Here is a 14162-nt window from a genome sequence, read left to right as displayed (position 1 = left end):
ATCCCCTGGGATCCTAAGACCTCTAAATATCACCCAAATTCCTTGTGGTATTATTGTCCCACCTCTCCTTTGCTCAGCTTGCCCACTTAGGCTAGTAAGTCCAGTGACACGTAAAAACATCACCTTTTGCTGGGATTTCTGCATTGCAAGGAGTTGGACCTGATTCCCCATTGGATCCCTTCCAACTCTACAATTCTTTGATTCTAAATGACAACAGTCCCCCAATAGATTAGTGTAAGCTGCTCCATTCCCCACCTCCCACAAAGGTCCAAGATATAGATATTCAGTTACAGAGGCACAGAGACGGGGGGAGAGGGGATGACAACCAAATCACATGTTGTGTTAGTCACATTTAAAAAGACACGCTTAACCTGGCCGCTTTTATTTTGGAGACAAAGCAACCCAGGGCCCCGATCTGGAATGTGTTCCTAGTTGGAATCAGCCCACATCAATTTTCTGCTAAAAATTACCCCTTAGTTGTTTGCTATTGCCACAGAACATGGGGTGGGGGGTGGGGGAGCTGTCCAACAGGAAGTTATTTTCAGTAAAAACGTGGCATGGTTGTACCAATTGGGAGGAAGTACCAGAATGAGGCCTTGCAGCTGTTTCTTCTCAAAAATGAAAGTGGCCAATTGAGCATGGTTATTTTAACATGTGTTTAACATCACATGTAGTTTGGTCCACAGAGGCAATAACAGAACAGAACGCACACCCTGCAACATATGCATGTTTGTAGCAGCCATAATTATGTCAGCTCTCTTGATTTCAAGTTCTCTAGCATACACTCCAGCAGGAATACAAGATATAGTCCTTGCAATTTCTCTAAGGAGCACTTTTAGTGAATTCAGTAGGATTTCTGAGTAAGTATACATTGCAAAGTCATTTGAGGAAAGTCTCCTTATACGTGATCGGCAGAATTAATGCACTGAAGTTTTTTAACCTGTCTGTGGTGATACCTGCAGCACTAGCCATAATGGTGATAACTCTTCCAGGAGATGCCCTTCATAAACCTTTACATCAAACCACAGAGATGCAAAATTGAAATTGCCATAGCAACACTATCTGCCAGCATCTGATACTCCTTTCTGTTGAAAGCTGTTTGTTCCTTGCTGCCTCTAGAGGATGACACTAAGAAAACCCAAAACCCTCAATGGCTTTCATGAGGAATTAAAATGCACAGCATTCTCTGGGTTTATTTTTAATCTCTTTATTTTTAGTGCACATCTAGGGCAACAGTCTCTTTTGTGCTTCAGATTTAAATAATAATAATGGAGGCACGTGCACGCACGCACACGTGCACATTTGCAGGGTGGGCATAGGATGTGCAAACTATTCTGGATGACATTTTTGGTATGAGAATGGAAATGTTTGGGGGCAAGCTTAAATTCTTTGGTGGTAATGAAGATCCTATCTAGACATGGTCAGAGGCACCCCTGAGGCTATTGGAGAACATCCACCGAAGGGTAAGAATGTGAATGAAAATGTGACCTAAAGTTGGATGGGTCTTTGCACACTATGCAGAATTCATTCATCTCCTAAACCTTGGAGAATGTATCCCCAATTACCCAAGACTTACATTCCAACTTGGTTGACTTTTTTGACAGGAAATGTGCTGGTTGTGGCTAATACCAAAATTCATTTTCTCTCTCTCTTTCCCAGGCCTATACATTTAGCAGTCAATGCCCAATGCAAGATGTGTTGGTTGTTAGGCATTCAAATAGCCTTGCGAGTGGGACAAGTAGAATGATGACTGACATCTTTAGGAGGGTAAGGGGGCAATTGCTCCCCTTTCCCATAATCCACAGATTCCCAGATGTCATTTAGAGGCTGCAGCGGGAGCAAAGGTGACATTCAGCTGAGTTTTACTCAGAGTAGACCCATTGAAATAAATGGACATGACTGTCCATTAATTTCAATAGGCATACTCTGAATTGAATCCTACCGTGAATTTGTAGCCCTTGTAGAACCCAAGAAAAGAGGCAAAATATACATGTACTGTACTATTCTGCTCATTTTTAAAAACATGAGAAATATATTATTATTATTCTGAGTGCAGCTGCAACAAGGTAGTAGTGTACCTACTCCCCAAACTAGTTTGCAACAGAGGCAATGATGTTTCCAACTCTGATCTTATTTCATACAAGAAAGTGTAGACCTTGTAAGCATTAAAAAAAATTATCCTAGCAATGCCAGCACAGAGAAAGTCCATTGATATTTTACTAATATTGTAGGGAGTGGGGTGGGGGCTGAAAGAATGGGGATTACACCAGCCCAGCAAAACAGTCCAGTCTTGTTATAACCCACTTTACTGCAGACAGGGGAAAGTAGTGTATTATGACCCTGCAGCACACTCCAGTATTGTTATCCATTCTCCTGGCATATTGTTAGGGCTTTGTTTTTTAGGGAAATGTGAATGGTGACTTTATAAAGTTAGTTGTAGCTGCAGAGCCAATTAAGGGCTGAAAGCAGGTGAGCAAGTTGGGGAAAATGCACTGAAAAATTATGGGATGAATGAGTGATTAACAGGAAGACACGCACACACACCTTGCAAGCAAATCAGGATGGCTGCTCATTGTCGTATAACTACTCTGCAAACAATCCAATAAAATGCTCTGGATAAAGACAGTGAAATATACTCAGAGTCGCAAAGTGATTTCATGCTCTTTATTCAGCTCATAGTGGTGAGGAGGAATGAATGAAAGTCCCCTCAAAGTATCTGCTTTATATACATTATTTACACAGTGGGCTGCACATGATTGGCTAATTCTGGAATTCTACTGTAAGCCAATCAGGTTGTGGATTCACTTATATCTGGAGCATGATTGGGTGGTTTCTGCCAACCAATCATACTGCTGCATTGTTCTAGGACCAATCAGACTGCTGCATTCTGAATCCTATTGTTCTAGGACCAATCAGACTGCTGCAATTTGGATCCTATTGTTCTTTTTTTTTTTAATATAAATTTTATTTTATAACACCATACAAACAAAAAAGACAAACACAACACATTCACACCAAAAAAAAATAAATTCATGGCATACATGGAAACAGAGGTAAAAAAAACTAAAAAACACAGTAGGTGCGATATAACACTTGTGATGTAAAGAATTTCTTTTTGAGGAAAAGAAACTGCAGATAGAAAAATTTTATAACACATTCCGAAATCGAGATGAAGGGAAGTCAGTCAGTGTTGTGTGTTATGTAGTTAATGTAGTTAATTTGTTGTTGTCTTATGTCAGGAGTATATATTTTATATATATATATATTTTTCTTTATTTAGTTTTTTTTTTGATCCTATTGTTCTAGGACCAATCAGACTGCTGCAATTTGGATCCTATTGTTCTAGGACCAATCAGACTGCTGCAGTTTGGATCCTATTCAACTCAGTACATAACAGACAGGATACGGTCTGACATTCTGTGTACGCAAATCAGGATGATTGCTTAATAAGCAGGTTGTCTGAAGGAGCCTTAAAACTCAGGAATCATCCAATGAAGCAAAACAGTGGGAGATTCAGAACAGACAAAAGGAAGTATTCCACCCCCCTCCCCACAGCACATGGTTAATTTGTGGTATCTACTGTGAAATCAGGCATATGCTTTGTATTCAAAAGTTCCCAAGTTAAATCTCTGGCAATGCCAATACTTTATTTTTAAAAACTGAAATTAGTCCGTATTATGAACCCCAAAAGGAAATACGTTAAGGGGAAGCTTTCATTTCACAAAATTCCAACTTCTACTTGGTGTTACGGCGACCCCTAGTGGCAACGTTGCATTTCTGTCCCTGTCTCTGCTTCTTAGCTATTGTTAAATAACCAGCAAATAAAATCGAAAAACAAAAATATATTGGTCCATAATCGGGGAGCAGGCGGGACACTTTCGAATAAACAATTGAACAATAAATTTATTCGGATCAACCAAAATACCACAAAAGAGTGCACAATTTTTAGTTCTCTGGTACGCTTCAACAGGCTATATGTTACACAAAATAGGGCTGGATGGGGGGGGGAAGTATTTATTGATTTATTAAGGTATCTTTATACCACCCTTCACAGTCATAGAATCAGAGTATTGTAGATTTGTAGAGGGGACTTCAAGGGTCAACTAGTTCAACCCCCTGCAATGCAGGAATCTCACCTAATTTGTTTCTCCCCCCCCCCCTTTTTTGTTTTTTCCCTCTCAACTGATTTGTTGATAGTGTTTTATAGGCTGCAATCTTCTGTACTTGCATCTTGCGATGCTCAGGTACAGTGACAGCTTTCCCATCTATCAATGGTATCTGGGCAGTTTGCTCCACAGATCTCTGTCATACACATGTACGCACATAGCTGTCAACTTTTCCCTTTTCTTGCAAGGAATCCTATTCAGAATAAGGGAATTTCCCTTTAAAAACGGGAAACATTGACAGCTATGTGTACGCAAACCATTGCACACAGAAGGGAGGCCCACCTCACAACCAGGACCAGTGCCCAGGATCATGCTCTTGGCTGTTCCATTGTGGGGTGTGAACCTCCTTGCTCTAGCCAGGCTTCTGTGCTCTCTGGTGGTGTCTTCAGGATACTTGTTGTTGTTTTTATACATATATGCAACAAGAGCATAGGATAGAGTGGCTCACAGCATTAACACTGCAAAAGTTCTTGCTGCCCCATTAGGTTTCCCTGGAAGCCCCAAGCTCACTGTCTTTTGTCCAGCAGAGAGTAATCATGCCTCTGTGTCTCCACCTCCCAGCGTCAGCCAAAACTCTTTCTCATACACTTACACTCCTGGGCCTTTCGGTCCCCAAAAGGCATTCAGTTTGAGGCAGCAAATGTCCGCCCCCACCCTTTTGTCTCTATGGCAACAAAGCTCACTTTTTAAGATGTGGATGACAGGTACTTAACTGAGTGGTGAAGACACCTTGACAAAGAAACTGATCTAACAGGTTCCTGCTTACAAATTCTACTGCCACTGATACAGGATTGCAGCTTTGGAAGGGACGATAGGTATCATCAAGACACATCTGCCTAGACTCACAACAGGCAGTTAAACCCTTAGCTGTGTATGCTTAGGGTTGCCATATGTCCAGAATTTCCCACACATAGCCGGATTACTGCAGTCAGAGGGCGTGTCTGGGCAGAAATTGCTAAAAACGTCCAGGAAAATCCGGACGTATGGCAACCCTTGTGGGCAGTGTCGCTTTTGGCGATTTCCCTTTAAAATAGCTCAAAAACTTTGATTTTTGCGGTTTTGCCAAAAAAGCGGAAAAACGTTGGGCAACTTTGTCCTGATTTTCACTTCTTGAAATATAGCAACCCTATGTATGCTTGTGTATCCCAGTGTTTCACAATCAGGGGCCATATGGCCCCCTGGCCCCCATCCCCCGGATATTCCAAGGGGGACACAGGTGAAAATCGTGAGGCTAGGGGACCACAAAGGGAAGTGAGAAGTTAAATAATCCTGATTGGCTGGCTATCTGCTAGGCCAATCACGAGCGGATAAGGGGGCAGCCCACCAGAGCCTAATGCTCCTTTTTGCCATGTGTGTTTTCTTGGAGCAGTCCTGGTTTGTTTCTGGTGGGAGAGGGTGATCTCTGAGGCCTCTGTTTTGACCAGTAGAGCCCACAATCCAGAACCCCCAGGTCAAGTAAGTGCGGTGGTGGGGTGGCAATGGGTAGGGCTGGGCAAGCCGGAGCTGCTTGTTGCTGCCGCCAGTGCTGGGCCCAGTGGCAGCCTGGGCATGACTCTGCAAGGTGCAGGGTGCAATTCACCCCAGCGCCTAGTGGATCAGGGCATTTGGATATTGCCACGGGGCAGAGCCCGTTGGCAGCATTGATCCAGCTCTGCAAGGCTCAGGGTGAAATCCTCTCCAGGCCTAGCCAAGCAGGGTCGTCTGGTGCTGCTGACCTGCATCTAGTAAATAACTGTCTACTCAGAAGAAAGCCACACTGAGTTCAGTGGGCCTTACTCCCAGGTAAGGGTGTGTGGGGTTATAGTGTTTTATCTAGGCAGCCAGGGCTCCTCAGGATGACAAGATCTTTTTGCAGCTGGTCAGTGAGGACCACTTGCTTTTTAAAATTAACCCATACATACAGAGCTCGCTGTGCACCTTTTGGACTGTATCTGTAGGTTTACCCCTCTACGTCAAACAACTGGGGTCAAATAAGTGTTTACTTTTTATAATACACAGAAGATGAATCTCCCTTGGTTGGTTCTGGACTAAGAGGTTTTTAAGCAGAGGTTGGATGGCCATCTGTCATGGATGCTTTAGCTGAGTTTCCTACATTGCAGGGGGTTGGACTAGATGACCCTTGGGGTCCCTTCCAGCTCTATGATTCTATGTTCTTCTGCTTCAACAATATTTCAATATGTTCCTATCATTTTATGTAATTGAATTTTGTATAAATTGTATAAATTATAAATAAAACATGTTCCATTTACAAACAAAACATTTAAATAGCTACCTTTCTACCAGTAGGAGGGGGGCTATGGGTGTAGCCAGGATTTTTGTTGGGGGGCAAGCTTTTGTTAGAGGGGGTCAGAACCTCAGATTTGTATTGATTTTTACTTATTTTGGAGGGTAGCTGTCCCCCTGTCCCCCCTTGGCTATGCCGGGAGGCCACAGGAAGGAAACAAGGTTGGAAGAAGGTTGGGAAACACTGGTGTATCATACCTCTTCCTCTGCAGATCATATTTAGTGGGATTTTCTCCAAGAAAAGCTTATTTATTTGGCACACAGAGAATTGGCAAAAAGTGCCCCAGGAGATTAGATCATTCTAACAGCCCTTTGTCCCTGTTCTATGACACCTCTGAGCAGCAACACCAGCCGCTCCCTGTGGCCCCTCCTGGTACCAGAATATTTCAAACCCAGAGTTCTCATCCAGGCAATACATTGTGCCCTCATTGTGCCAGAGTTCAGCTGTGGTCAAGAAAGCAGAACCCAATGACGACACTGTGAACTTTCTCCTGGCCATTGTTGTCTGAGTGGATGAGTCAGAAAGCAACGAGCCTCCCCCCCCCCCCCCCACACACACTAGCTGAGCACAGCCAATTAGTTTGCATCCTGTAACAGAGATATTTTTAGGGGAGGGGGAATCATAGGGAAAGGTCAATTGTTCAGCCTCTTTGTGAAATTGTTGGGCCTGGTCCAAATGCCTCAGCTACACTCTTCGACTCTGTCTTCTGTTTGTGCTTTGGCACATAGGAGGATACTGGGGGCACTGTTATACAGTGGTTTTGCTCCTTCCTCCTGGGCCATGTTCAGAAAGTGGGGGGAAGATGAGTGTTCAGACCCCTGGGCTCTCACTTGTGGGGTGCCTCAGGGTTCTGTCCTCTCCCCCATGCTTTTTGACATCTATATGAAGCCGCTGGGAGAGATCATCAGGGGGTTTGGGCTGGGTGTCCATCAATTTGCAGGTGATACCCAGCTCTACCTCTCTTTCAAATCAGAACCGGTGAAGGCAGTGAAGGTCCTGTGTGAGTGCCTGGAGGCAGTTGGAGGATGGATGGCGGCTAATGGATTGAGGTTGAATCCTGACAAGACAGAAGTACTGTTTTTGGGAGACAGGGGGCGGGCTGGTGTGGAGGACTCCCTGGTCCTGAATGGGGTAACTGTGCCCCTGAAGGACCAGGTGCGCAGCCTGGGAGTCATTTTGGACTCATAGCTGTCCGTGGAGGCACAGGTCAATTCTGTATCCAGGGCAGCTGTCTACCAACTCCACCTGGAATGCAGGCTGAGACCCTACCTGCCCGCAGACTGTCTCGCCAGAGTGGTGCATGCTCTAGTTATCTCCCACTTGGACTACTGCAATGCGCTCTACGTGGGGCTACCTTTGAAGGTGACCCGGAAACTACAACTAATCCAGAATGCGGCAGCTAGACTGGTGACTGGGGGCATCCGTCGATACCACATAACACCGGTCTTGAAAGACCTACATTGGCTCCCAGTATGTTTCCGAGCACAATTCAAAGTGTTGGTGCTGACTTTTAAAGCCCTAAACGGCCTCGGTTCTGTATACCCGAAGGAGCGTCTCCACCCCCATCGTTCAGCCCGGACGCTGAGGTCCAGCGCTGAGGGCCTTCTGGCGGTTCTCTCATTGCGAGAAGCAAAGCTACAGGGAACCAGGCAGAGGGCCTTCTCGGTAGTGGCGCCCGCCCTGTGGAACGCCCTCCCACCAGATGTCAAAGAGAAAAACAACTACCTGACATTCAGAAGACATCTTAAGGGAAGTTTTTAATGTGTGACATTTTAGTGTATTTTTGGTCTCTGTGGAAGCCGCCCAGAGTGGCTGGGGAAACCCAGCCAGATGTGCGGGGTATAAATAATAAATTATTATATTATTATTATTATTATTACTGGATCGGACCATTTGTCCATCGAGCTCAGTACAAGCAGTGGTTCTCAGATGGAAGACATTCCCAGCACTGCTTAGAGATGCCCTTATGGATCAAATTTGGTACCTTCTGCATGCAGAGCATATGCTTCACTGATGAGCTTCAACTCCTCCCTGATCAAACCTCACCTTATACAGTAGTACCTCAGGTTACATACGCTTCTGGTTACATACGCTTCAGGTTACAGACTCCGCTAACCCAGAAATAGTGCTTCAGGTTAAGAACTTTGCTTCAGGATGAGAACAGAAATCTTGCTCTGGCGACGTGGCGGCAGCAGGAGGCCCCATTAGCTAAAGTGGTGCTTCAGGTTAAGAACAGTTTAAGGTTAAGTACGGACCTCCGGAATGAATTAAGTACTTAACCCAAAGTACCACTGTACTTCCTGCAGCCCATTGCCAGCCTCCACCTCAGCGCTCCACTTCTCCTCTAACACTGGCACACTTTCCAGGCTTTTCAGGAGTGGATTTCAAAGCAGCATTTTCCTTGTGAAATACAACCACCAGCTGTTCTTGAACAGCCATGTTTTGTAGAGATTCCACCATTCTTCGCCACACCAGAGATGAAAACAGGAACTCTTGGGTGCTTGTAACAACAGCCAACCTCTGCCCTTGCCCCATCACTGCTTCAGTTCTACCCCCACCACACAGTACCTGTTACCTGAATTTACCAAGGACTCTTCTAGTGTGGCCACAAAGACAGACGTGTATGACATGACTGTAGGGTGCAGTCAACAGGGTGTCGTCAACAGGGTGCCCTATCCTTCAGATGGTGTTAGACTCCTACTCCCATCAGCCCTGGTGAGCATGGCCAATGGTCAGGGATGATGGGAGATATAGTCCTGCAACATGTCACATTGCACCATAGTGGGCAAGACTGCCAAGGTAACAGGTGTGCCACTCAGTCTGCTATCTGAGCACCAATGGTCAACTGGAAACTTCACAGCCTCTTATCCCCCTTATGCAATAATGGAATACCGAATGGTATAGTTTTTGTAAAATATGCAGGTATTTATGATATATAAAATGAACCATGAAAAGAGAAGAGGGGAAGTCAGTTAAAATAAGTATTTTAAATTGTAAAACAGAAAATTTAATATATATATATATATATAATTATATATAAAAATTATATATGTGTGTGTACAAAATATGTCTCCTATGTTACTTCTGCTAGACAGCCTTGCCACCAGGGGTGTAATCTAGGGGTTGGCCATGATGGCCCCCAGCCAAAGCAACCAACAGGCCCAGAGGTACACCAAAAATTGTTCCTTTCCAGTCCGGCTTGGAGTGGCTATGAGCCCACCCACCCACGTGCTCCCTAGGCTGCACCTCCACTGCTCTGGGCAGCTGCCAAGGCACACAGGCTCCTCTGGGTGCCTTGATGGAGAAATCTGACTGCTGGCATTGGCCAGCGGCACTATCAGAAGTGTGAGCAGAGCACCCAGCAGGACTTAGAGAGAAAAGAAAGATGGGAGAGCCAGCAGTGATCAAGGGACGGGGGTGCTGATGCAGCTCTTTGCCAAGGGTGCAAGGGTGCCTAAGTATGCCTATGCTTGCTACTGCCCTGCGCTTGATTTACCTCCTATAAAGATTATTGTAATGCCTTCTGTGTAGGGTTGCCCTTGAAAATTGCCCTGAAACTAAAGCTAGTGCAGAATGCAGCCACAAGAAAACCGACTGATAATGCAATGATACATCATTTAACAATTATCTTGTGAGATCAGCTCTGATGTCCAGTATGTTATCAAGCCACATAAAACCCTTGCATCTTCGTAGCTAGGTATCTGACAGAGTTCCTCTCCTCATGATAACCACCCCATGCTGTTAGAGTGGCATGCTGTCCTCCCAACATGCATTGTTTGCTGTGCAGGATGTCAGAGGGGTTGGTGGAAGTTGTCATTCAAAACATCTAGATGGCACCAGGTTGGTAGAGGCTGCTATGTGGCTGATAAACAATATAAACCAAAATTAAAAATCTAACAAATTATCTGAGTGCTGTTGAAAGTGCATTTATGCGCTCATGTAAAAATATCCCCATGGGCACTGAAACACCAAGTAGTGTCTGACCCTTGCCATTCTACCCAGGGTGCTACTTGATTAGTCTGCTTATTGACCATTTCTTCTGATCTGTTTATTGGGAGATTAGAGGACACTGGATATTTAATGATGATTCATTCTGGATTGCGGAAAGGTTAGATGATGCTATCAAAACAAGTATTATCCCACATTTTGCAGTGTTTCCTCATCATTTTCCTTATCACAAAAGCCTGATCTTTTGAAGGAAGCAGGGTTATTATTGCCAAGACCTCCCCATCAACTATGATTGTGCAACCTGAAGTTGTTGCTATATGACTGGATCCCACATCAAGAGACCGACCGTCTGGAAGTGTCCATACTGCAGCTGGTGCAGTTTACTTTAAATGGTTATGTGCCATGAAGATGTTAGGTTACTGGACAACCAGGTGTTTCTATTATAATAATTGTCTCGGGCTTAGTTATGTTATTTTGCTTTTGTGTTTGAACAGCAAAAACTCACTGCCAACATTAGCAGGTGAGCCTAATTCTTAGGACCTTGCATCAAACTTCACCTGCTGATTCTTGCAAATGAAGCTGCTGTTAAAGGCATAGGAGCAGCCCAGGGTGCATTTTCTGGTCAATTGACAACCATTACACATAACTTCTATCGTAATCTAATTTAGGTTGGAGATTAATTAGGCTGTTGCCTACACGAATTCTGCCCGCACACAAACAAAAACCAATGAACACACCTAAAATTAACTATCTTCTATTCCTGACCCCCGGAGGATAGAAATAATATAGCCACATATGTGATAAGGTGACTATTGCTGCAAGAGGACTCTAGTGCCTCCAGAGGCTGACAAAGCAAGTAACAGAAACACAGGATGCTTTTTTCTTTCTTTTACAAGAAAAACAATGCCTTGACATATGCCCCTTGCAAATGAGCGCAGGTAGATGTTACAGAGTGCTGCAAAACACCATAGTAAGTCACTACTGAATTCCGTGGGACTTAGGGCCACTCCAGGGTGATGGTTATTTTGTGGGTTTCTTCTGACATTAATAATGCATTAGTGGTGGATTTATACTAGGCTATCAGCACCTCATTCTGCTTTATTAATTTTTCTACGATGCTTCCCTACTGTTACTACATTACTGCTACCTAGAGGGCACTCTTGCACTGCAGCACAACAAAAATAGGACCCCCCCTCAACACCCCCCCAAACATTTGTGATATAAAAAGTTACAGGATGCCAGTGGAAAGCTACGGAATATGTCTACCCTGAAACTTTTGCAGCTGCAAACAGTATTGAAAAGCAGGATCGTGTATAACCTGCTTGTGTCCATCATGAATGCACGTTAAAAATGACATCTACAGATTCTCCTTAGGAAGAATTCTGTAGACCACCCTCTTAGCTTATATGTGTGGAATTTAGGCACATACAATATACTGAGTTAGTCCATCTTAGCTCAGTTTTGCTGACACTGGCAGTAGCACTTAGGGTCTCAGAAGGAGGACATTCTCTACCTGAAAATGTTGGAGATGGAGCCTGGAACCTATTGCATGCAGAGCAGGTGCTATACCACTACTGAGCTTATTGCCCTTCACCTCAGAGGTACATTGTACTTGCACATGTTTGCCCCATCTTTAGATATTTTCTCTATTTGGCCCCAAAAGGGAAAGTATTTTTTTTTAAAAAAACAAGCAGAGAAAACTTTTGGCAGAGCAGTGGTGATAAAACGAAAGGTGCATGTGGTTCTGGTTCTGCACCTACTTAATTTCTATGTGTCCAGATGCTGTTACAGGCAAAGGAGTAATTCTTTAGGGAAAAGGATCAGGTGGGCTGCTTTTAACTGGCTGTCCATGGGTTTGCCATCTCTTAAGTGCACATTTCTTCTGTTCTGATATTCATGCTTTTGCAAGAAATTTCTCCATATATAATGCATGTTTTCTTCACTAATGTTTTGCAACACTGTCCTCTGATATACACATTTATACTTTTTTGCTATGAGAATTGCACTGCAAAATTAAGTCATGAGAAATCTGAAAGGCAGCTATATTCCATTAGTATATCATTTGAGGGCATGTTTGTATTATAATGTGAACTGAACTGAAATTCTCCCCCATCTCTATCTTTCACAGGCAATCGAGAATTGCTGCATCCTTCTGCAGTGGCCCCATGGGATGAAACAATGAACTTCAAAAGGTGCCTTCTCAGTGAAGGTCCTTCAGGCCCTAGAAAAGAGGTGGGAGGAGCCTCAGAGCTGGGGCCCAAATGCGGCCCACAATGCCTTTCTGTCTGGCCCTTGGAACGCTCCCTAGTCCTCACAGACACCCCTGTTCCCAGCCCACGCTGCTCACTAGCCCTGCTGCACATGCCAAGTGCCTTGAATGTGTCCCTGACCTCCAATAATGCCTCTTAGTTGTGTGCATGGAAAACAAGAGGGATCTGTAAATGTGTGTAGAACTTAGCCTACTGTAAAAAAGGTAAAAACTGCATTTGTTGCACTGCCCACTTTTATTTGTGGGTCCACCCACCCACCACCCACCACTGGCATGCCATGGTGGGCATGGAAGATTGCCCCAGAAGGAATGTAGTCCTTGGATTGAAAAGGGTTCCCTTCTTCTGCCCTAGACTGATTTTGCCCATCCATGCTGACTATTGAATCCTTGGCAGGAATGAGTTAAAAGGGCCAGCTGTTCTGATTAGGATTTGCTTGAGGAACAAGTTTTTTATGAGCTCTGATGCAGCCCTTTGTTCTTCATCCTTTGGTTCTTACTTCTGGCTTGCTCCTTGACATGCCACTTTGTAAACTACTTTGAGGGTTTGTGGTTTTTTTGTGGTTTTTGTGGGCTTGTTTGTTTGTTTGTTTGTTTGTTTTGTTTTGTTTTACAATCAAGCAGTGTATAAATTTTATTAAATAAATAAAGGCCTCCTGAGCTGTCCTTTGGACTCAAGCAATAGTGATCAGATTCATGCATCAAAATGTATCATACAATGGGGTGATTAATGTATGCAAAAGCTGCATTTTGAATTGGGCTATAAATGCAAGGAGGTAGGAAGCATTCAAATATCGAAAAAACAGACAGGAGAGCCTGAATATGCTTCTTGTCTGGGGCGCCATTTAGTCTGAGGCTCGTCTTTGCCTAGTGACATCAAAGGTGACAGGCCAGCTCACTGGAAGAGAATGGAGCAAAGGGGAGCTGGGTTCTATTTATTTCTGAGAGAAATCTCACATCAAATACCAGAGAAAGTGGCTGTTGAAGGAGGCAGTACTGTCTATTTCTCTTGACTGAAGTGCTTCCTTTGATAATGCCTTAGGGAACGGGAGACGCCGAGTCCGCACAGAACGGAAAGGGAACAGAGGTTGTTGTCTCCTAGGCACCAGCTTTTTATATATTTCCTCCTGCTTGGACTTCTCCTTGCTCTTCTACTCCTCCCACCCCATATAAAATAAAATAGAAACAGGAGATGGACCCTTTCCCCTCCAGGCCATGATTTCAAAGCCTGTCGTGTAAATCAAATCCTGATATTAAACTGCTAAGGTGAACTGGATGGACCTTGACCGAGTACTGGGGGCATTTGTTTCTGTGTGTAGTGTCAAAATGCTCCCTGGAGGAGCAGGGTTTCTATTGAAATAACCTACCCAGTCAAAGATTAGGGATGGAGGAGAAATCCAGTTGTTTGCATTTAAAGGTGAACCCACCTTATTCACATTTTCTGAAACACAACAAACCTACAATAATTGAACTTCTCCTAGCATTACTGATGCATGCA

The 14162-nt window shown here is 44.1% G+C and overlaps 1 protein-coding gene across 1 annotated transcript in view; it reads left to right on the top strand.

Annotated features, from left to right (window-relative positions):
* The window catches only part of AMER1 (APC membrane recruitment protein 1), a 46271-nt gene extending 32957 nt beyond the window's left edge, over window positions 1-13314 (top strand). Inside the window, exon 3 of the transcript XR_013981397.1 lies at window positions 12527-13314. The gene's annotated coding sequence lies outside the window, so the exon portion shown is untranslated. The remainder of the gene's footprint in view (window positions 1-12526) is intronic.
* The last annotated feature ends 848 nt before the right edge of the window (window positions 13315-14162 follow it).

The sequence above is a fragment of the Podarcis pityusensis genome, assembly GCF_964106645.2.
Source record: "Podarcis pityusensis genome assembly, chromosome: Z".
Lineage (NCBI taxonomy): Eukaryota > Metazoa > Chordata > Lepidosauria > Squamata > Lacertidae > Podarcis > Podarcis pityusensis.
Note: the sequence above shows the minus strand (reverse complement) of the source record. Positions and strands in the feature narration are given on the sequence as shown.